Here is a 25,359-nt window from a genome sequence, read left to right on the forward strand (position 1 = left end):
TGGTTAAATTTAGAAAATAGGTCTACCTTAAAACCACAATGGACATATGTAGAATGAAATTCTGGAGCAAAACCTCACCTACCACATCCCTGAGAATGTTAAAGCGACTTTTCCGCTTGATTTAAAAAAAAAAAAGTAACAAACCAGGACCTTTATAGAGAACAGTTTATACTCACCTGTCCTATCCCCATTCCTCCCATTTTCCTCCTGTTCAAGACTAACATCCACCTTAAAAATCGTCAAATTCTCCACACACTCCTGGAGGTGTCAGATGCCTGGAAACCCCCACTGCATGCTGTGGTTCCTTCCACTGACCACCAGTGTCCTGTATAGGGGTTTGTGTAAGGAGCCACAGAGCATAGCGGGGGACCAGGCATTCGCCACACTCAGATGTAGAGATGCTGTTTCTCTGCAACAAAGCAAACATTGGAGAAACGGGAAAAGGACATGCAAGTCTAAAGCCTCTTCTTTTGCAGGTCCAGGTTCTTTAATTTTTTTTAACTAAGCAACGTAGGCAGTTTAAGAAGCCTATACCCGAAGGGACCTTTCAGTATCCATGACATTTTTTTGTAAACCAACTTATAAACAGCTTATAAAGAATCATACATTTAAAAATACTGCAGATAACAAAACATTTCTCCAAGCTAAGCTAGAATGTTTGTTTCAGAAGTTTGGTTGTAGTCTAATAGTAAACAAAGCTCCACTCATACAAAAAAAAATAATCTAAAAACTGAAAAAAAAAAAAAAAATCTTACAATGCCTAGCTATCACCCGGTGGGACTCAAAGATTTGCCAGAGCAACAGACATATGTGCATCCTATGCATACATGTGATGAAAAGCTATGCCATTTGTAAAATTACGCATCTGATATACTGACCAACAGAACTGCTTTAAGTCAATATTTCACCTGTCGTTTTTGTTCCACAAAAAAAGAAGTTACTTGCAAGCGAAACCATGTTTTATCGCGTTTCCATTTCTGGATGTAGCTGACTTGGACCAGAGTACAGCTGAGCAGGCAGTCACTCTTTCATCCGATAAATAAGCAGCTGAGAGTTTTGTGCCATGTGACCTCCATTGTAGCCCATCTGGTAGAGGACATCATCCGTAGTGTAAGGCACAATATGATATGACCTCAGCTCTTCATAGTACAGAGATTGAGAATAGCAACCTTTTACCATGAGTTTCACCCGTTTTCGAGAGTCTGTATAAGGACTCTTGTTGTTGGGGGTCCCCTTGTAGTATTCATAGTTCTCCTTATCGGATTCCAGGTGGATTTTCCTGAGCAGGTTATTGATCAGCACGGACCTCCGTAAGTAGATTTCGGGGTCTTCCAAGAACCGGAGCTTCTCAAGAGAGAGTTTAAGAATGCAAGTCCGGTCTTCAGGTAATATCAGGTGCTGCAGATGTAAATCACAAAGGCGTTAATCTTTTTATCGGTTTACTAGTTCTTCTACTTAACCACTTTCCCTCCAGAAAATGTATCCCCATTGCTGTAACACTGATACATGGGGAACTATTAAGCATTTCTCTTTTCTCTGGTGATAGAACAGAGTGGTAGTAAAAAAAAAAAGATGAGTTACGCCGGACTGGAGACACATATTTAAGCTGAACTACAGGCAGAAATAGAAACACAATTTTTTTATATTTATGTATACATTATAAACCATTTATTGAATTTTTACATACAACTAGCATAAGTACCTAAGTACATAAGTACCTAAAGCTGAGTTAGGCCTCGTACACACGACCGAACATGTCCGCGGACCAGTTTCCGCTCACATGTTCGGTCGTGTGTAGGGCCGACCGGACAATTTTCCGGCCTAGCGGACAGGTTTCCAGCGGACAAAAGTTTCTTAGCATGCTAAGAAACTTGTCCGCTGGAAGCCTGTCCGTCGGACATGTCCGATGGTCAGTACGACTCATCGGACATGTCCGCTGGCCCGAGAACCCGCGCATGGCGTTGAAGTGATTCGACGCATGCCTGGAAGCATTGAATTTCCGGGTTTGCGGATGTGGCGGCGTCAACGTCACCGCCACGTCACCGCGCTGTCTGTCCGCGGGGATTTTGGTTTGATGGTGTGTACAACCATCAGACCAAAATCTCTGAGCGGACATGTCCAATGAAAACGGTCCGCGGGTTCTCGGGCCAGCGGACATGTCCGTACATGTTCGCTCGTCTGTACAAGGCCTTAAAAGGGTGAATCCAACAATTCCTTTCTACCAGAGTTAGAGGAAAAATTGAAGGACAAGGATGGAAATGTTTTATTGCATTTAATGGTAACAGACAAATTTCTATTCCTAAACTGGCTCCTGGCCAAGAAAAATCATAACTAGTGTTATGCCAATGCACTAGTCAAAGTTACTTTGGAAATAGAACAGGCTTTACCATGAAACATTGTTTGTTCCTGTAAATTCGATTTGTGAAAGATTATATTCCTTAAGGGCTCATCGACACACTCCCAAATTGTCATGAGGGAGGATGTTGTATGGAAAAAGTGTCAAAATAAGGTAATATCCTCTTAATAATGATGGTGTAATGAGTGCCTACAGTTCAAATGCAAAATGTTAATAGGAAATTCTACAGGTATAAGGCCAGCTGATATTAGCCCCCTGGGATTCCCTACACAGTAGCTCGTAGACTGGAAATGTGAAAAACACCTTGGGCCAATTAGGACTCTACTGCTTTGTCAGTTTAACACTGTGAAGCCTCGTACACACGACCGAGGACCTCGACGGGCGAAACACATCGTTTTCTTTGTCGAGTTCCTTGTTAGGCTGTCGAGGAACTCGACAAGCCAATTTTCTCCATTTCAAGGAAATAGAGAACATGCTCTCTTTTTGGCTCGTTGAGTTTCTCGACAGTTTCCTCAACAAAAATGTACACACGACCGGTTTCCTCTGCAAAAAAAAATCTCCCAGCAAGTTTCTTGCTGGTTTTTGCCGAGAAACTCGGTCGTGTGTACGAGGCCTGAGTTTTCTGACCTAATTAGTGTAGTGATATGTGATCATTTCTACCCCATGTGCCAACATATCCACAACCTGATATCCCATGTGGATGTGGGCAAGGAGAACAAAACCGTTCATTCGAAAAAAAGGATGGTAAAACCCAAGCTAAGATCTTGGACAGCGAGATGTTGTTTTTGTTTTGTTTTTTACAAATTTGCAAAATGTTTTTTTTCCCACTTAATTTCCCAAAATGCTATGTTGACAATTAAATAATTTAGTTATCAAAAGGTAAAAAATACATATAACACAGTTGACTCACTTTTGGAAAACATCCTTGGCAATCTTGATGTACATTTTCTTCTTCTGCATATTTCCTCTTAAAGTAGGCTACTTTCGACGTTGTTAATGGATTTGTCTTTCTTATGATAGACCTACAATATAAACAGAAATGTAAGTGACTGTCAGATTATCAATTAAAGTATATGTAAAGCTGATCACTAAAAACCCATACAGCAGGGGTGGCCAACCAGTGGCCCGCGGAGTCCTCTGATGTGGCCCGCGACCTCCTGCTCTGGAATGGCGGGTTGGCAAGCCCAGATCGCAGGTTGCCCGACCCGCCATACTACAGCATCAGTGTTGTGAATGAAGCTGGTGGTAGAGGAAGAAAGCGGCTGCGGAGCAGAGTCACATAAGCCGATGCTTCCTCTACAGCGCCGGCTTTTGCCACAGGCGGAGTCTATAGCGAAGTTCAGCTAACCCGCAGGATAGACACAGGTTCCCTACACTGCACCCATCGTGTGGGTAAACCACAGCACATCAGTGTGAAAGCAATCTTAGGCCATTTTCACACGATCAGCCCGACCAAATGGGACCCTCAATTTACCTCTATAGAGCGACAGATGTCCGTTTACGCCGACCTACCTCCAATCAGAAAAACAGAAGAGAATTCACCCCCTTTCATCTGAGTAGATCGGAGGGCCTATAGAGTCGTCGTGACCCGTCATCCGTCCGCTCTGCTCATTGTGGCCTGCGACTGGTTACTAAGTTGCTTAAGTGGCCCTCGCTCTTCAAAAGGTTGGCCACCCTTGCCATACATTATATGTCATTATAGTGTTAATGTCACTTTAAAAGGCCTTTCAATACAGGATTTTCAAATGTGCAGCTTTCATTGAAATAATGGTGGTCCAAGTTCTTGTTTCAAGGCTTTTTACTGTCCCTGTCTCCCAACAGTAATCCTGTGTTGTCATTCTTCACATGAGCATCTGAGAGAGACTAAAAGTGGCCATAACTTTTTTCACCATAAAAAAAAACACAAGAACTAGCTTTATGTCAAGGCCTGAGCTTGGAAAAATTAGACCATGTTGACTATCCTGCTCCTTTATGAAAGTACGGTAATTTCTAGACCAGTACCTATGAACGTGCATCAAAAGTCACACATTAGGGTGGTAGCAAAATTCTATTTTGGGGGGATGAAGGGTCTCATTATCTGAATATGTTAAATTACCAAGCAAGCCTGGGAGCATAGCAAATAAATGTTGCTAGGCTCATAGTGCTCTTTAATATTTCAGTTGTATGAAGAATTTGGCGGGTGCATATTAATCCCTACCAAACTCTCCCCAAATGAGCAGTTTCATTGTGTGCACTGAACCAAAAGCCAGGATTGACATAACAGAGCCTTATGTAGCTTTATGTAGGTATATATCAATCTTTCATCCACCCTAATCCTTGGGCCTTGTACAAGTGGGTTTCAGTATGCAGGACTAATGTGTACAACAAGCATTTGCAAAGCTTTCAGCGAGCTTTGTGCATCATTTTGGAAGCTTTAAAGAAAGGGTCCTCAAACCTTCTAGTTCACTGTCCTTCAAGCAGGGAGAAAAAATGCCCTAGTGTCAATGGTCAATGGGAGTAAGAAATTCCCCAGACTTGGTGGTCAGTGGGATTAAAAAATTCCCTAGGGTTGCTTAGAATTGGAAATAAACAATGATCTACTGCCTGTGGTTACCAAGGGAGGAGGAATAATTCCCCATCATTATTGTCAATGGGAGAAATAGTAACACATCTTTGATGTCAATGGGAAGAATAGTATCCCATCATTGGTGTCAAAGGGAGGGTATGGGAGCTGCATGTTTGTCTCAGATGGAGGAAAAGTGAATGAAAGGCCAGTTCAAGGAAAGCTTGAACTGACAGTTGACACTTGAATTAGACAGATCGAACTGTCCACAATTTGCAGACCACTGTTCTAACCCCTTGTCTACCAAGGTACTTTTTTAGGCTGGATTCACACTATTGTGAATTGGATGTGAGCTTCCCCGCATTCAATTCGCATAGCTGGAGATTGTTACTGGCTCTTTACGGAGCCGGTTCACACATCTTCAGAGCGGCTCCGCTGCAAATTGCACAGGAGTCCTGTACATATTTTGGTCCATTTCAGGACAGAATTCAGGGGAAAAAAAGGGCTGAAATTACCTGTGAATGTAGATGCACCAGACCCCCTGCTGTGGGCCATTCCTTGCTCTAGTGTGAACCCACCCTCAAACATTCTGATATTCAAGGGGCTAAGGGGGTTTTGAGACGCAGAGCTCAGTAATGGCAGCCTCCATGTTTCTCTCAAGGCTAATTGTCGACAACCAATTGTCATGGATATGCAATAAAGTCTGGCAGCTTACCTGCTCTCCATGTGTTCATTAGAGGCCTGACCCTCCTTCTGACTGTCTTTTATCACCTTCCTCCCTGTATTGCTCCACCCTAGGCCATCCCAGGAAGCCTATATTAACCACTGCACTGCTAGTCTGCTTTGCTGTTCAACCGTGTTGTTAGCTTTAGTTCCTGTCTGCAGTGTGCTACGATTATTTTCCTGTGTACCGTTTTTGGCTCGTCCCTGACTTCTCCTGTTTGCCTGTGATCCTGACCTTTTGCCTGTCCCTCGGTTACCCTTGTCTGCCTGTTGCCCTGACCTCGGCTTACCCATCACTACCGCTTGTCCTGCTTGCTGCTTCCCCTCTCTCCCTGCGGAGCGTGACCTAGGGGATCCCAGGGGTCGCGACCTGGATCCAGCTGCGGTGAAGGCCATCCTCACCACTAGAGGCTCTGGTGAACACAAAGCTGGGTCTTGGACTTCGCGCCCCGGGCGATCTTGGGTTCACGCTTCCTCTATAATCGCAGCAGTCGGCCATAGGTTGCACTACCCTGTGGTGCATCCCTGACCCCAACGGGGTGGACTTGTCACCTGGCCACAGGTGACCTGACACCAATAATAGGGGCCCCGTGTGAAAACAATTTTGTTTGTTTGGTTAAGCAAGGATCCTCAAACTATGGCCCTCCAGCTGTTGCTGAACTACACATCCCATGAGGCATTGTAAACCTCTGACATTCACAGACATGACTAGGCATGATGGGAATTGTAGTTTCTGAACAACTGGAGGGCCATAGTTTGAAGATCCCTGGGTTAGGGCATCATGTTAATGCCAATATGACAGTGGAGGGGGTCCCAGCAATTTCCAAACTCCCATCTAGTTAAATTGTCTTGTAACTCCTATAGGGCCCTTGTACAGCCACAGAGTATACACAAATAGCAGTCAATTAATTTAACAAAGGGCTCCATAATTGTGGCCCCCTGACCTCACTAATTCTATGGAAAGTTAAGACTGCTGACATGCTACAAGGAACAGTGAAAGACTGCAGACATATCATAGGAATTGTTGAAGACTCTCCTATTCTCAATCTACACCTCCTCCCTGGGTCAGCTGATTGCCTCCAATGGCTTTCAATATCCTTTCTACGCTGACAACACCTAAATCTATCTCTTTAATCCTCAGCTCATAACATCAGTCTCCTCACACATCACTAGTTTACTGACCGACATATCAGTCTGGATGTCACACCACTTCCTCAAATTCAACCCGTCCAAATCCGATTTCATAATATTCCCTCCCATGTGCCCCTTTCCCTGATTTCTCTGTCAAGATCAATGGCACAACCATCCACCCATCCCCACATGCCAAGGTGTAATCCTGTGGTGAACTCCTTTCAGCCCCACATCCAATCACTTTCCACAGCTTGCTTCCTCAACCTCCATAACATCTCCAAAATACACCCCTTCCTAACCAATGATACCACAAAGCTCCTAATCCACTCCCTGGTTATCTCTCACCTCAACTACTGTAACTTTCTCCTCATTGGCTTACCTAGGCTACCCCCCAGGACTTCGCCAGAGCCTCTCCTATCCTATGGAATTTCCTACCCCAATCTGTCTGACTATCTCCTACTCTGTCCACTTTTAATCGATTCCTGCAAACTTTTCTCTTCAGAGAAGCCTATCCTGCCTCCAAATAAAAACAGTACTTTCATTTTCACCATTAGCTCACCCCCCACAGTTATTACCTTTTGTATCACTTGACCCTCCCTTTTAAATTGTAAGCTCTAAGGAGCAGGGCCCTCTGATTCCTCCTGTATTGAATGGTATTGTAACTGTACTGTCTGCCATCGTGTTGTAAAGTGCTGCGCAAACTGTTGGTGCTATATAAATCCTGTATTATAATAATAAAAATAACACTGTGGACATGTCACAAGAGATGGTCAAAGACTGCAGGCATAACAGGAGTTGTTGGAGACTGGAATTGTCTGAGACACAGCCCCATTGGCCCCAATCAAATTCAGCCAGCCAACCAGGGGAGAAAGGGGGCGGGACCAGGCTCTGTGTCTGAATGGATACACAGAGTTCTGACTCGGCTCGGGTGCCCCCATAGAGAGCTGCTGGCTGAGGGGGCACTTGATAGGAGGGAGGAGCCAAGAGCAGCGAAGAGGGACCCGAAAAGAGGAGGATCCGGGATGCTCTGTGCAAAACCAACTGCACAGAGGAGGTAACTATAACATGTTTGCTATTTTTTTTAAATCACTTTAACTCAGGGGTCAAGTCCTGGGGAAAAAAGTGTAGGAACTCCCACCCAAGATCCACTCCCCCACCAAAAATAAAAATTATACGCTCATATGCATAATTGCTAAACCGCATGTTTTTTTTTCCCCGATCCACTGTACCTTAGTAATCCTTTATGTTACTGGCCGCTTCCTGTATATGGATTCATTGGGTAGTGTGCGGGTATTCCGTCACTTCCTTGATGCCGCAATGTCTCCTGGGAGCTTTTGTCATTGTTCCCAGGAGACATTGCGGAGGTCTGCCACGAGTTATCGCGGGATTTAGAAAGAACTTTAAGCAAGTTCTTTCTAAATCCTGCGATAACTCGCGCTGGGCATCGCCGCTTAGTGAAGGATTGGCTCGGGCGGCTCGGCTGCTCTAGTCCTACAAAGGGAACTGCGTTCCTGCTGTGAAAAAAGTGCAGGAACTCCGTTCCCACGCGTTCCCGCAGGACTTGAGCCCTGCTTTAACTACTAGAAACCATTGTATAGAATATTTTTCCTTCACTGGCTAGAGTAAGCAAGACACATAATTCTGTCTACAAGGGCCCTTTGGACCATACAGTAAGTGTCAGGGAACGCATGTGACCCTTAGGCAATACGTTGGGCACCAGGTATCTACACGAATCAGAATTAGCTTTTCACCCACCTGAAAGTCACAGATCAATCCACAGGGCATCTCATTCAGGACCCATCAGCAACGTGTCCCAACCATTCGCAGCACACTGTAAGCATCTCTTTATAAGCTCACCTGTTGAACATAAAGAAACATAAGTGTACATCCTACTATAATAAACCTGATAGGAAAATGATGATGCAACAACCCCCAGGTGACACAACAATAACATTAATGAGCTGAGGGCTATTCCTACCTGTAATGTTGTCTAATGATGGCTCGGTCACATGGAGGTGAGTTAACAATGTGCAAACAACTTTAATTACTATTCATTTTCCACACTAGGATCAAGGTCTAAAAACAGATCCCTTTAGTGGATTCACCTGTCTACATGGACTTCCCTGTGCTCTCCACCATCTAGCAAAATTAAAGCAGCTACATCAAGGCAGGTTATAAACCAAACAGGATAAGATTGCGCTCACTGTTGCGCACAGACCAAACAAACCCAGGCAACACATATAATAATAACACGTTCCTTGCCTTGTGGTGGGAAGAAATGAGACAGCTTTGGCCCAGATTCACAAAGCACTTACGCCTACGTATAACACGTTACGCCGACGTAAGTGCAAATGTGCGCCGGCGTATGTGTGCGCCAGACCCACAAACTAATATGCGCCTAAAAACAGGCTACACCCCGCCGACGTAGCTTGCACGCGCTGGCGTAGGGTGGGCGCACATTTAGGCTGGGCGCGTGGTGCCGCTCCCATTGATTAGCCATTCAAACATGCAAATGAGGGAAATACGGCGATTCACAAAGGTGCGTGTGCCCGGCGCATGCTACGCGAGATGCGCGTAAGTTGTACGTCCGGCGTAAAGTTATTCCCCATAAAGGAGGTGCAACCCGGCAACAGACATGCTCAGGTCTGCACCAGGGAACACAAGCCGGCGTATTGTGCGTTGGACGTGTGTCTGGCTGGGCGTACGTTATGTTTACGGCGTACGCAGTGATCCGGCGTAGCTTAGGCAGTTGTGCCGGCGTGGTTGTGAGGCTTGCGTCTACGTCACGGCGCATGCGCAGTTCGTGATGCGTACCTGTCTGGCGCTCGGCCCATCATTTGCATGGGGTCACGCCTCATTTGCATGTGTTCACGCCCACTTCCACCTACGCCGACGTGCGCCTTCGAAATCCACGCCACGCTGGCGCAGCGTTGGGAGCACAGGCTTGCTGAATGCAATGCTTGCCTCTCTGCGCTGTGTTGGCGTAGCGTACAGTGTTTGCTCCACGGCGGCGTAATGTGCGCCTTGCTCTTTGTGAATCTGGGCCTTTGTTGTTTGCCCATTGAAAATGAATGTGAACACTCAATGCAATGCTCGTCTATACGCAAAAGAAAACGCACAAAAGCACGCTTATAAGTGTGACTGCACCCTAAGAATAATGGGAGAAATATGCATCCAGTCATTGCTAGTCTTTTTTTTTTTTTTTTTTTTTAAAGGGTGGTTGCCTGGATGGCATTTTTTGCTAATTTTTGGCGTCAGTGGCAAGAATAGTGTCACATTAGCTCTCAGTGGGTGAAATAGAGTCCTATCATTGCTGTCAGTTGAGGAATAGTAGTCCATCATTGGTGTCAGTGGGAGGAAAAGTGCCCCATCATTGGTATCAGAGGGAGGAATAGTGCCCCATCAATGGTGTCAGTCGAAGGAATAGTGCTCCATCATTGGTGTCAATGGGAGGAATAGTGCCCCATCATTGGTGCCAGTCGACGGAATAGTGCTCCGTCATTGGTGTCAGTGGGAGGAATTGAGCCCTATCATTGGTGTCAGCGGGAGGAAGAGGGCCCCATCATTGGTGTCAGTGGGAGGAACAGAGCTTCATGTTTGTTGTCAGAGGAAGAAAAAGTGCCCCATAAGTAGTGTCAGTGGGAGGAATAGTGCCCCATCATTGGTATCAGTGGGAGAAATAGAGCCTCATCATTAGTGACAGTGGGAGGAATAGTGCCTCATCATTAGTGTCAGTCGAAGGACTAATGCAAAGGACTCATTGGTGTCAGTGGGAGGAATAGTGCCCCATTCTTTTTGGCAGTAGGAGGAATAGCACTCAATCATTGGTGTCAGTGGGAGAAACTATGCCCTACTGTTGGTGTCAGAGGTTGGAATAGTACCCCATCATTGGTGTCAGCAGGAGGGATTGTACCCCATTATTTTTGACAGTGGAAAAATAGTACCTCATCATTGGTGGCAGTGGGAGGAATAGTACCCCATTGTTGGTGTCAGTGGGAGGAATAGTACACCATCAGTGGTGTCAGTGTGAGGAATTGTGCCCCACTGTTGGTGTCATTGAGAGGAATAATGCCTCTTATCAGAGGAGGAATAGTACCCCATTGTTGGTGTCAGTGGAAGGAATAGTACCCCATTGTTGGTGTTAGTGGGAGGAATAGTACCTCATTGTTGGTGTCAGTGGGAGGAATTGTGCCCCATCAGTGGTGTCAGTGTGAGGAATTGTGCCCCACTGTTGGTGTCATTGAGAGGAATAATGCCTCTTATCAGAAGAGGAATAGTACCCCATTGTTGGTGTCAGTGGGAGGAATAGTACCCCATTGTTGGTGTCAGTGGGAGGAATAGTACCCCATTGTTGGTGTTAGTGGGAGGAATAGTACCCCATTGTTGGTGTCAGTGGGAGGAATTGTGCCCCACTGTTGGTGTCATTGAGAGGAATAATGCCTCTTATCAGTGGGAGGAATAGTACCCTATCATTGGTGTCATTGAGTGGAATTAAGCCCCACTGTAGGAGTCAGTGGAAGGAATAGTGCCCCAAGCGCCAGATAAAGGCAAGCAAATGGGACGCATCCGGCCCGCAGGCCGCAGCTTGGAGACAACCACCTTAGGGTACTAGGTAGGGTGCCATTCAGAATAAAGGGCTCCGCAATGCATCATTTCCACATGCATTACCACGATGCATGCGTGTAAATGGACCCCATAAACATACAAAAAAATGTTAAATGTTAAAAAATAATAGGACATTTTATGGATAAACTGTATTATATGTAATCAAATAGAAGGCGAGAGTTATTATTACACGTGTGTCTTTAATCTGTCATGAGTTCAGCTTGTAACACAAGAGGCCATGATAAAAGTGACACAGATACAAGATTACGTCTGTGCAATCATATAACTGTGCGCTTTGTATATACAGAGATCTTTTATTACTTAGCAAACCCTCTCTGCTGTTGTATCCATCCATTATCTTACGTTAGCAACCCCGGTGTGAACTGAATTGTCTAACAGCTGTGTAAATGCTGGCGGCCTGATAAACCCGCCTACACGATAAGGAGACATTCAGCGACAACATAGAAATCATTGCAAGAGGAATCGGACGCCTTGTCACCTGAATAATAAACTCCCAGCAATAAAATAGATTTCTGTCTTATAGATTTTTAGCGTTTTACCCTACCCAGAACATTTCAGATTTAGAAGGTCAGTAGAGTCACCTATCAGATCTTATGTCCGGAAGATTAATGACGGGGCCTTTTTTGGCGATACAGGACTACATTACTTTAACTGACAATTGCGCTGTCATGCCTCGTTGTACCCAAATAAAATGTATGGCCCAGATTCTTAAAGGACTTACGACGGCGCAGCGCCATGTACGTCGTCGTAAGTCCTAATCCGACCCGTCGTATCTATGCGTCTGATTCTTAGAATCAGTTACGCATAGATATCCATTAGATCCGAAAGGCGTAAGTCTCTTACGCCGTCGGATCTTAACTGCATTTTTTTTTGAGACCGCTAGGTGGCGCTTCCGTCGGAATTCCCCATCGAGTATGCAAATTAGCTAGATACGCAAATTCCCGAAACGTACGCGTGGCCGACGCAGTAAAGTTACAACGTTTTCCCGGCGTAAAGTTGCCCCTGCTATATGAGGCGCAGCCAATGTTAAGTATGGCCGTCGTTCCCGCGTCGAAATTTTAAAAAGTTACGTCGTTTGGGTAAGTCGTCCGTGAATGGGGCTGGACGTCATTTACGTTCACGTCGAAACCAATGACGTCCTTGCAACGTCATTTGGAGCAATGCACACTGGGATATTTTACGGACGGCGCATGTGCAGTTCGTTCGGTGCGGGGAAGCGCTTCATTTAAATGATACACGCCCCCTACCCGCCGAATTTGAATTCCGCCAGGTGATTTACTCTACGCCGCCGCAACTTTACAGGCAAGTGCTTTGTGAATAAAGCACTTGCCTGAAAAACTTGCAGCGGCGTAACGTAAATCGGATACGTTACGCCGCCGCAGAGATACCCCCAGTGTACAAGAATCTGGGCCTATGTCTTTTTTTCCCCACAAATAGAGCTTTCTTTTGGTGGTACTTGATCACCTCTGAGTTTTTTTGGTTTTTTTTGCGCTTTAAACGAAAAAGGGGCATCAGTTTTGGAAAAAAATTATACATATATATATATATATATATATATATATATATATATATATTTAATTCTTTTTTTACATTCTGCTATAAAACATATTCAATAAAAAAAAAATGTCTTTATCACTTTAGGTCAATATGTATTCTGCTACATATTTTTGGTAAAACAAAATCCCAATAAGCGTATATTGATTGGTTTGCGCAAAGGTTATAGCGTCTGCAAACTATGGTATATTTTTATTTATTTATTACTAGTAGTGGCGGTGATCAGTGACTTATAGCGGGACTGCGATATTGCACTGGACAAAGGGTACACTGACACTTTTTGGGGACCAGTGACACTAATACAGTGATCAATGCTAAAAATATGCACTGTCGCTGTACTAATGACACAGTCTGGGAATGGGGGTAACGTCAGGGGCAATCAAAGGGTTAAATGTGTTCCCTATAGCCCCGTACACAGGGTCGAACTTTTGCCCAACCAACTTCAAAATCCAGAACTTTTCGCATTTGTCCGACCGTGTGTACGTTCCATCGGACCAACTTTTTTGGCTTTCATCGGACAAAAAGTTGGGTCTGCGAACGGATCAACTTTACGTCAACAAATTGGACTTTTGTAAAAAGTAAAATGCGCATTCTCTGAAGTAAGGAGCACCCGGAAGCCTTCTGTCTAGTAAAACTAGCGTTCGTATTTGAAAACGCACATTCGTGACGCGGCAAGTTTTGAAATCTAGAAAGCACTCACACGAAACGTCAACTAACTATAGAGTAGCTGAAGGAACGCAACGGGTGACGTCGGAGAATGTGAACTTCCTCTTTTAAACGCTCGGCAGTACGTTGAAACGTCACTACGTTCGTGTTGGTTGCCGAAAAAGTCAGAGTGTGTGTATGCTATGGGTGTGATCGGACAAATCAATTAGGACAAAAAGCCAAGGGAAATTTTGTTGGATGTCCGACCGTGTGTACGAGCCTTTAGAATGTTTTCTAATTGTGCAGGATGTGCTTTGACTAAAGGAAAACAGAGATCTGTGTTTCTGCTTAGCAGAAACACAAGATCTCCATTTACCCCTCTGGCAGAACAGCGGTCTGCCTTGTTTACATAGGCAGACTGAGAATCTGCCTCTCTCTGAATAACAGCTAGGTTCCCAGCGGACATTGGCTCCTGCTGTGTCCAATCAGAGACAAAGAAGAAAATCACGTACAGGTATGTGATTTCTAAGTGTGTGCCTAGCCTGTGTTTTGTCACTACGTGGGGGGTGCTTTGAAGGAACACAGGATCAATACCTTCTCTTCTGCCAGAACGCAATCTGCCTTGTTTACATAGGCAGATTGCCATTCTGCCTGTGTACTGTCTAATCGGCGGGTGCCAGCGGACATTGAGTCTGCGGTACCCGCTGCTGGGCTCCCGCTGCGTATGATCACAGCGGAAGTGGGTCGCTGGCGGCACGTGCGCGAGCCCCAGACCCGTAAGTGTTAGATCAAGTACTAGGAACGTGATCTGCCAAAGAGCGGCTGCCCTGTCACAGGATATGTACGGTGGGCGGTCCAAAAGTGGTTTAACTATAAAAAATACAACGACAGGGGTGAGACTGCCACTCTTGTGCAGCAGGAAAAGAGAGAGAGTTGGATTCACAGACAGCCCACTATCATCCACCAAAAACTAAAATCTTGGCTCTGGGTCATCTGGCTCTAGCATTTGTTTGTAATAATGGACAAATGCTATTCTAGCTCCCCAACTGAATTCTACAGCAAATAAATTCACACCAATCAAAATACAGCTTACTTAAAGCGGAGTTCCAGCCTTACTTAAAGCGGTCCAGCGACACGGCCGCCCAGAGCTCCGCTCCTCTCCCCCCTCTCCAGCCGGCGCCTCCATTCATAGTGTTGGCACCCGGCCGTGACAGCTTTCGGCTTCACGGCCGGGCACTGACTGCGCATGCGCGAGTCATGCTGCACTCTATGAATGGACAGGCCATCTCCTGGGACCTGTCACGTGTCCCTGGAGATCGCCTAAAGGGAGGGGCCACCTAAGGAGAGAAGAGAAGTCGCCGAGGCGGTCCCTGGGCTGAAGGAGGAAGTGAAACAGGAAGTCCCACTTCTACCCTCACCCCCCCCCCCAAAAAAATACATGCCAAATGTGGCATGTAAGGGGGTGAGGAGAGCTTAAAGCGGAAGTTACACTTTTCGGTAAAACCCCGCTTTAACAAGTTAGGGCTTGTCTAGACTTGTGGGTGGGAGGCATTAAAAAAAAAATATTCGAATAGTTTTTACATTTTAGAATGGGGTGCCTTGAGACTGTCTATAATTGTAAAGGGTGCCTTATGCTATTGTATCCGGACAGCGGGACCCCTCCACTCTCAGCATACACTAATCATCACTGCAGCCTATTGGCTACATATTCTATTCAAACACAAATTTACCGACATTCCTGTTGGATGGGATATGATCACTAGGTGGACTCCTCTTATATGGGAATGGCCATACATGGATTCAAATTTGGCTGATCCCTGCTGAACGGGGCAAATTCTGATCCATGTATGGCCAGATTAGGTTTAGACTGCTATGTCTCTGAAAAGCGATCTTCGCTGTTCAGAGGCAGTGATTGAGATAACGTGATGCTTTCTTGCTGCCTGTTTTAACCCCATAGTTGCCACACCAATGTTTCACAACCCAGGGCCATCTTAATAGCATCAGGGGTCCCTGGGCAAATGAATGCACTTGGCCCCTATCAGTCTGCCCCAATTTACGCACACATTGTAAGAGCCGGTTCATACTGGCGCGTCCCATTCAATGCAATGGAACCGTTCTAATAGGAGCAACGCAAGTCGCTCCGACTTAGAAAAAGGTTCTTGCACGACTTCGGGGGCGGCTCGGGGCGACCTGCATTGACTTCTATACAGAAGTCGTTTTGCTGGTCGCCTCTGAAGTCGTCTTCAGGACGACTTGCAGAGTCGCCCCCGAAGTCGTGACGCGGAAGTGTGAACCGGCTCTAACACTCAAGAATAAAGTATAAAAAGCTGAGATAATTTTAAACATATTTATTAGTACTTTCAATAAACATTGATTTACAGTAAACAATAAGAAAACATGCCTAAATAAAAGACTAATCAACACAAAGGACACAGTACAGGGAAGGCAGAAAGGCAAAGTACAGGGGGGGGGGGATACTGATGGGGGAGGCAAGATACTGGGATCAGGGGGGCAAGCTACTGGGATCAGGGGAGCAAGATATTGGGATGGGGGGGGGGGGGGGGGGGGCAAGATACCGGGATCAGGTGGGAAAGATACTGGGATCAGGTGGGTGGGAAAGATACTGGGATCAGGTGGGTGGGAAAGATACTGGGATCAGGGAGGCAATATACTGGGATCAGGTGGGCAAGATACTGGGATCAGGTGGGAAAGATACTGGGATCAGGGAGGCAAGATACTGGGATTAGGAGGGCAAGATACTGGGATCTGGGAGGCAAGATACTGGGATCAGGTGGACAAGATATTGGGATCAGGGGGGCAAGATACTGGGATCAGGTGGGAAAGATACTGGGATTAGGTGGGTGGGAAAGATACTGGGATCAGGGAGGCAATATACTGGGATCAGGTGGGCAAGATACTGGGATCAGGTGGGAAAGATACTGGGATCAGGGAGGCAAGATACTGGGATCAGGTGGACAAGATATTGGGATCAGGGGGGCAAGATACTGGGATCAGGTGGGAAAGATACTGGGATTAGGTGGACAAGATACTGGGATCAGGGAGGCAAGATACTGGGATCAGGTGGACAAGATATTGGGATCAGGGGGGCAAGATACTGGGATCAGGTGGGCAAGATACTGGGATTAGGTGGACAAGATACTGGGATCAGGAGGGCAAGATACTGGGATCAGGTGGGAAAGATACTGGGATTAGGTGGACAAGATACTGGGATCAGGAGGGCAAGATACTGGGATCAGGAGGGCAAGATACTGGGAACTGGGGGGCAGGATACTGGGACCAGGGGGGCAAAATACTGGGATCATTGGGGCAAGATACTGGAACCGGGGGGGGGGGGGGGGGGATATACTGAGATCAGGGGGGCAAGATACTGGGATATGGAGGGAAAGATACTGGGATCATGGGGACAAAATACTGAGATCAGGGGGGCAAGATACTGGGATCAGGGGGGCAAGATAATGGGATCAGGTGGGCAAGATACTGGGATCAGGTGGTAAATATACTGGGATCAGGAGGGAAAGATACTGGGACCAGGAGGGCACAGAACAGGTGCTGGGACGCTGCCTAGGAGTCGGGACACAGACATCCCCGGGAAAGTTTAGTAAAAAGTGTAACTATCCCAGGAAATCCGTGACAGTTGGCAAGTATAAGGTAATATAAGATTTTAATGGGGCCCCTGTACACCTACGTGCGCGAGCCCCAGACCCGTAAGTGTTAGATCAAGTACTAGGAACGTGATCTGCCAAAGAGCGGCTGCCCTGTCACAGGATATGTACGGTGGGCGGTCCAAAAGTGGTTTAACTATAAAAAATACAACGACAGGGGTGAGACTGCCACTCTTGTGCAGCAGGAAAAGAGAGAGAGTTGGATTCACAGACAGCCCACTATCATCCACCAAAAACTAAAATCTTGGCTCTGGGTCATCTGGCTCTAGCATTTGTTTGTAATAATGGACAAATGCTATTCTAGCTCCCCAACTGAATTCTACAGCAAATAAATTCACACCAATCAAAATACAGCTTACTTAAAGCGGAGTTCCAGCCTTACTTAAAGCGGTCCAGCGACACGGCCGCCCAGAGCTCCGCTCCTCTCCCCCCTCTCCAGCCGGCGCCTCCATTCATAGTGTTGGCACCCGGCCGTGACAGCTTTCGGCTTCACGGCCGGGCACTGACTGCGCATGCGCGAGTCATGCTGCACTCTATGAATGGACAGGCCATCTCCTGGGACCTGTCACGTGTCCCTGGAGATCGCCTAAAGGGAGGGGCCACCTAAGGAGAGAAGTCGCCGAGGCGGTCCCTGGGCTGAAGGAGGAAGTGAAACAGGAAGTCCCACTTCTACCCTCACCCCCCCCCCCAAAAAAATACATGCCAAATGTGGCATGTAAGGGGGTGAGGAGAGCTTAAAGCGGAAGTTACACTTTTCGGTAAAACCCCGCTTTAACAAGTTAGGGCTTGTCTAGACTTGTGGGTGGGAGGCATTAAAAAAAAAATATTCGAATAGTTTTTACATTTTAGAATGGGGTGCCTTGAGACTGTCTATAATTGTAAAGGGTGCCTTATGCTATTGTATCCGGACAGCGGGACCCCTCCACTCTCAGCATACACTAATCATCACTGCAGCCTATTGGCTACATATTCTATTCAAACACAAATTTACCGACATTCCTGTTGGATGGGATATGATCACTAGGTGGACTCCTCTTATATGGGAATGGCCATACATGGATTCAAATTTGGCTGATCCCTGCTGAACGGGGCAAATTCTGATCCATGTATGGCCAGATTAGGTTTAGACTGCTATGTCTCTGAAAAGCGATCTTCGCTGTTCAGAGGCAGTGATTGAGATAACGTGATGCTTTCTTGCTGCCTGTTTTAACCCCATAGTTGCCACACCAATGTTTCACAACCCAGGGCCATCTTAATAGCATCAGGGGTCCCTGGGCAAATGAATGCACTTGGCCCCTATCAGTCTGCCCCAATTTACGCACACATTGTAAGAGCCGGTTCATACTGGCGCGTCCCATTCAATGCAATGGAACCGTTCTAATAGGAGCAACGCAAGTCGCTCCGACTTAGAAAAAGGTTCTTGCACGACTTCGGGGGCGGCTCGGGGCGACCTGCATTGACTTCTATACAGAAGTCGTTTTGCTGGTCGCCTCTGAAGTCGTCTTCAGGACGACTTGCAGAGTCGCCCCCGAAGTCGTGACGCGGAAGTGTGAACCGGCTCTAACACTCAAGAATAAAGTATAAAAAGCTGAGATAATTTTAAACATATTTATTAGTACTTTCAATAAACATTGATTTACAGTAAACAATAAGAAAACATGCCTAAATAAAAGACTAATCAACACAAAGGACACAGTACAGGGAAGGCAGAAAGGCAAAGTACAGGGGGGGGGGGGATACTGATGGGGGAGGCAAGATACTGGGATCAGGGGGGCAAGATACTGGGATCAGGGGAGCAAGATATTGGGATGGGGGGGGGGGGTGGGCAAGATACCGGGATCAGGTGGGAAAGATACTGGGATCAGGTGGGTGGGAAAGATACTGGGATCAGGTGGGTGGGAAAGATACTGGGATCAGGGAGGCAATATACTGGGATCAGGTGGGCAAGATACTGGGATCAGGTGGGAAAGATACTGGGATCAGGGAGGCAAGATACTGGGATTAGGAGGGCAAGATACTGGGATCTGGGAGGCAAGATACTGGGATCAGGTGGACAAGATATTGGGATCAGGGGGGCAAGATACTGGGATCAGGTGGGAAAGATACTGGGATTAGGTGGGTGGGAAAGATACTGGGATCAGGGAGGCAATATACTGGGATCAGGTGGGCAAGATACTGGGATCAGGTGGGAAAGATACTGGGATCAGGGAGGCAAGATACTGGGATCAGGTGGACAAGATATTGGGATCAGGGGGGCAAGATACTGGGATCAGGTGGGAAAGATACTGGGATTAGGTGGACAAGATACTGGGATCAGGGAGGCAAGATACTGGGATCAGGTGGACAAGATATTGGGATCAGGGGGGCAAGATACTGGGATCAGGTGGGCAAGATACTGGGATTAGGTGGACAAGATACTGGGATCAGGAGGGCAAGATACTGGGATCAGGTGGGAAAGATACTGGGATTAGGTGGACAAGATACTGGGATCAGGAGGGCAAGATACTGGGATCAGGAGGGCAAGATACTGGGAACTGGGGGGCAGGATACTGGGACCAGGGGGGCAAAATACTGGGATCATTGGGGCAAGATACTGGAACCGGGGGGGGGGGATATACTGAGATCAGGGGGGCAAGATACTGGGATATGGAGGGAAAGATACTGGGATCATGGGGACAAAATACTGAGATCAGGGGGGCAAGATACTGGGATTAGGGGGGCAAGATAATGGGATCAGGTGGGCAAGATACTGGGATCAGGTGGTAAATATACTGGGATCAGGAGGGAAAGATACTGGGACCAGGAGGGCACAGAACAGGTGCTGGGACGCTGCCTAGGAGTCGGGACACAGACATCCCCGGGAAAGTTTAGTAAAAAGTGTAACTATCCCAGGAAATCCGTGACAGTTGGCAAGTATAAGGTAATATAAGATTTTAATGGGGCCCCTGTACACCTACGTGCGCGAGCCCCAGACCCGTAAGTGTTAGATCAAGTACTAGGAACGTGATCTGCCAAAGAGCGGCTGCCCTGTCACAGGATATGTACGGTGGGCGGTCCAAAAGTGGTTTAACTATAAAAAATACAACGACAGGGGTGAGACTGCCACTCTTGTGCAGCAGGAAAAGAGAGAGAGTTGGATTCACAGACAGCCCACTATCATCCACCAAAAACTAAAATCTTGGCTCTGGGTCATCTGGCTCTAGCATTTGTTTGTAATAATGGACAAATGCTATTCTAGCTCCCCAACTGAATTCTACAGCAAATAAATTCACACCAATCAAAATACAGCTTACTTAAAGCGGAGTTCCAGCCTTACTTAAAGCGGTCCAGCGACACGGCCGCCCAGAGCTCCGCTCCTCTCCCCCCTCTCCAGCCGGCGCCTCCATTCATAGTGTTGGCACCCGGCCGTGACAGCTTTCGGCTTCACGGCCGGGCACTGACTGCGCATGCGCGAGTCATGCTGCACTCTATGAATGGACAGGCCATCTCCTGGGACCTGTCACGTGTCCCTGGAGATCGCCTAAAGGGAGGGGCCACCTAAGGAGAGAAGAGAAGTCGCCGAGGCGGTCCCTGGGCTGAAGGAGGAAGTGAAACAGGAAGTCCCACTTCTACCCTCACCCCCCCCCCCAAAAAAATACATGCCAAATGTGGCATGTAAGGGGGTGAGGAGAGCTTAAAGCGGAAGTTACACTTTTCGGTAAAACCCCGCTTTAACAAGTTAGGGCTTGTCTAGACTTGTGGGTGGGAGGCATTAAAAAAAAAATATTCGAATAGTTTTTACATTTTAGAATGGGGTGCCTTGAGACTGTCTATAATTGTAAAGGGTGCCTTATGCTATTGTATCCGGACAGCGGGACCCCTCCACTCTCAGCATACACTAATCATCACCGCAGCCTATTGGCTACATATTCTATTCAAACACAAATTTACCGACATTCCTGTTGGATGGGATATGATCACTAGGTGGACTCCTCTTATATGGGAATGGCCATACATGGATTCAAATTTGGCTGATCCCTGCTGAACGGGGCAAATTCTGATCCATGTATGGCCAGATTAGGTTTAGACTGCTATGTCTCTGAAAAGCGATCTTCGCTGTTCAGAGGCAGTGATTGAGATAACGTGATGCTTTCTTGCTGCCTGTTTTAACCCCATAGTTGCCACACCAATGTTTCACAACCCAGGGCCATCTTAATAGCATCAGGGGTCCCTGGGCAAATGAATGCACTTGGCCCCTATCAGTCTGCCCCAATTTACGCACACATTGTAAGAGCCGGTTCATACTGGCGCGTCCCATTCAATGCAATGGAACCGTTCTAATAGGAGCAACGCAAGTCGCTCCGACTTAGAAAAAGGTTCTTGCACGACTTCGGGGGCGGCTCGGGGCGACCTGCATTGACTTCTATACAGAAGTCGTTTTGCTGGTCGCCTCTGAAGTCGTCTTCAGGACGACTTGCAGAGTCGCCCCCGAAGTCGTGACGCGGAAGTGTGAACCGGCTCTAACACTCAAGAATAAAGTATAAAAAGCTGAGATAATTTTAAACATATTTATTAGTACTTTCAATAAACATTGATTTACAGTAAACAATAAGAAAACATGCCTAAATAAAAGACTAATCAACACAAAGGACACAGTACAGGGAAGGCAGAAAGGCAAAGTACAGGGGGGGGGGGGATACTGATGGGGGAGGCAAGATACTGGGATCAGGGGGGCAAGCTACTGGGATCAGGGGAGCAAGATATTGGGATGGGGGGGGGGGGGGGGGGGGAAGATACCGGGATCAGGTGGGAAAGATACTGGGATCAGGTGGGTGGGAAAGATACTGGGATCAGGTGGGTGGGAAAGATACTGGGATCAGGGAGGCAATATACTGGGATCAGGTGGGCAAGATACTGGGATCAGGTGGGAAAGATACTGGGATCAGGGAGGCAAGATACTGGGATTAGGAGGGCAAGATACTGGGATCTGGGAGGCAAGATACTGGGATCAGGTGGACAAGATATTGGGATCAGGGGGGCAAGATACTGGGATCAGGTGGGAAAGATACTGGGATTAGGTGGGTGGGAAAGATACTGGGATCAGGGAGGCAATATACTGGGATCAGGTGGGCAAGATACTGGGATCAGGTGGGAAAGATACTGGGATCAGGGAGGCAAGATACTGGGATCAGGTGGACAAGATATTGGGATCAGGGGGGCAAGATACTGGGATCAGGTGGGCAAGATACTGGGATTAGGTGGACAAGATACTGGGATCAGGAGGGCAAGATACTGGGATCAGGTGGGAAAGATACTGGGATTAGGTGGACAAGATACTGGGATCAGGAGGGCAAGATACTGGGATCAGGAGGGCAAGATACTGGGAACTGGGGGGCAGGATACTGGGACCAGGGGGGCAAAATACTGGGATCATTGGGGCAAGATACTGGAACCGGGGGGGGGGGGGATAAACTGAGATCAGGGGGGCAAGATACTGGGATATGGAGGGAAAGATACTGGGATCATGGGGACAAAATACTGAGATCAGGGGGGCAAGATACTGGGATTAGGGGGGCAAGATAATGGGATCAGGTGGGCAAGATACTGGGATCAGGTGGTAAATATACTGGGATCAGGAGGGAAAGATACTGGGACCAGGAGGGCACAGAACAGGTGCTGGGACGCTGCCTAGGAGTCGGGACACAGACATCCCCGGGAAAGTTTAGTAAAAAGTGTAACTATCCCAGGAAATCCGTGACAGTTGGCAAGTATAAGGTAATATAAGATTTTAATGGGGCCCCTGTACACCTAGGGCCCATGGGCAGTGCCCAATGGTGCCCATGCATTAGGACAGCCCTGTCACAACTGCTTCCATGTTCATTGGAATGGGATGTGTTTGGTGGGCTTAGTGGCTGCCAAGTGTGATAGAAGGGAGGGTATTTGCTGTAGAGATGAAGCAAACCATATGAACATCCACGTCCCAGGCTAAGGAGGGGGGGGGTGTGTAGCTGGGGTGCTAAAAATGGGGCTTAACCACACACCACAAATCTAAACAAGTGTTCCGGATCACCATACACGATACAATCTGATTGTACAATATTTGACCCTAAAGGCCAATCAAACACATTACAATCTGATTTTGCAACCAATTCCAGACTTATCAAAAGTATAGGAGGAGACATCTAATCTATCCGATACATCTGCATCCAATCAGGAAGGCCCTGACCCTGCACAGATGTGACGGAGATTGTACAGATTGCATGGTGTATGGTCAGGCTGGTGATGTAGAAGTTGCAGGTGTCTGTATAGAGGAAGGTGTGTTGTATGGGAGAAGTGATGGAGCCCCCCCCCCCAAGTACCTGTGATGTGATGGAGCCCTTCCCCACCACTACCTGTGATGTGATGGAGTCCCCCCAGTACCTGTGATTAGAAGGAGACCCCCCAGTACATGTGATGGGATTGAGTCCCCCGAGTACCTGTGATGTGATGGAGCCCCCCCAGTACCTGTAATGTGATGGAGCCCCCCAGTACCTGTGATGTGATGGAGCCCCCCCCAGTACCTGTGATGGAGTCCTCCCAGTACCTGTAATGCGATGGAGCCCCCCAGTACCTGTGATGTGATGGAGTCCCGTCCCCCCCAGTACTTGTGATGTGATGGAGCCCCCCCCCCCAGTACATGTGATGTGATGGAGCCCCCCCCCCCCCATACCTGTAATGTGATGTGATGGAGTCCTTCCCCCCCCCCCCATACCTGTAATGTGATGGAGTCCCCCAAGTACCTGTGAAGTGATGGAGACCCCCCAGTACCTGTGACGTGATGGAGTCCCCCAGTACCTGTGAAGTGATGGAGCCCCCCCCCCCAGTACCTGTGACGTGATGGAGTCCCCCAGTACCTGTGAAGTGATGGAGCCCCCCCCCCCCCAGTACCTGTGAAGTGATGGAGACCCCCCAGTACCTGTGACGTGATGGAGTCCCCCAGTACCTGTGAAGTGATGGAGCCCCCCCCCCAGTACCTGTGAAGTGATGGAGACCCCCCAGTACCTGTGACATGATGGAGTCCCCCAGTACCTGTGAAGTGATGGAGCCCCCCCCCCAGTACCTGTGACGTGATGGAGTCCCCCAGTACCTGTGAAGTGATGGAGCCCCCCCCCCAGTACCTGTGAAGTGATGGAGACCCCCCAGTACCTGTGACGTGATGGAGTCCCCCAGTACTTGTGAAATGATGGAGCCCCCCCCCCCACAGTACTTGTGATGTGTGGAGCCCCCCCCCCCCCCCCAGTACATGTGATGTGATGGAGTCCCCCCCAGTACCTGTGAAGTGATGGAGTCCCCCAGTACCTGTGAAGTGATGGAGCCCCCCCCCAGTACCTGTGACGTGATGGAGTCCCCCAGTACCTGTGAAGTGATGGAGCCCCCCCCCCAGTACCTGTGAAGTGATGGAGACCCCCCAGTACCTGTGACGTGATGGAGTCCCCCAGTACTTGTGAAATGATGGAGCCCCCCCCCCCACAGTACTTGTGATGTGTGGAGCCCCCCCCCCCCCAGTACATGTGATGTGATGGAGTCCCCCCCAGTACCTGTGAAGTGATGAAGTCCCCCCAGTACCTGTGATGTGATCCCCCCGCAGTCACCTCTCATCGCTCATCCCCGGTGGGCAGGCAGCGGGCAGGCAGCGCTCACACGTGTCCCCGGACTTCTCCCAGCCCGGCACCAGCCGCGCGCCGCTCTACTCCTCGCTGACAGCTGATTGGTCCAGAAGGCGGAGCCGCGGCTACCCAGTTGCTAAGCTGCGTTGTTAGGGATCGTTGCCGGGCGACGGTGACGCTCACAGCATCCCAAGAGCATCTTCAGAGGGAGGACCGGCCGGTGTGGAGAGAGAGGATGATGGAAGAAGAATCATGTGAGCGGCTGTCATGGTGTGAGGAGGCGTGGGAGGTGATCGCCCCCGCAGGATGGAAGTCACTTTTATATCTCAGATATTCTCAGAGGAGCGGATCGGTGAGGCTCCAGGTACAGAACACTGTCATATAGAGATAATAAACATTTTACAATCACTTGTTTCTAGAAAAAAAAAAAAATCTGATTTTCTTCCTTTAGACTTTTGTCCCCCAAAAAGAAAT

At 47.8% G+C, this 25,359-nt stretch overlaps 1 long non-coding RNA gene across 1 annotated transcript; it reads right to left on the reverse strand.

The window, feature by feature from the left end:
• Positions 1-334: 334 nt before the first annotated feature.
• Positions 335-25,002, reverse strand: LOC120920505. The gene is made up of 4 exons (XR_005744730.1): positions 24,845-25,002; positions 8,508-8,609; positions 3,267-3,378; positions 335-1,398 (listed from the first exon to the last, which is right to left on the reverse strand). It is a non-coding gene; the product is annotated as an uncharacterized LOC120920505 (long non-coding RNA).
• Positions 25,003-25,359: the final 357 nt, after the last annotated feature.

The sequence above is a fragment of the Rana temporaria genome, chromosome 13 (genome assembly GCF_905171775.1).
Source record: "Rana temporaria chromosome 13, aRanTem1.1, whole genome shotgun sequence".
NCBI lineage: Eukaryota > Metazoa > Chordata > Amphibia > Anura > Ranidae > Rana > Rana temporaria.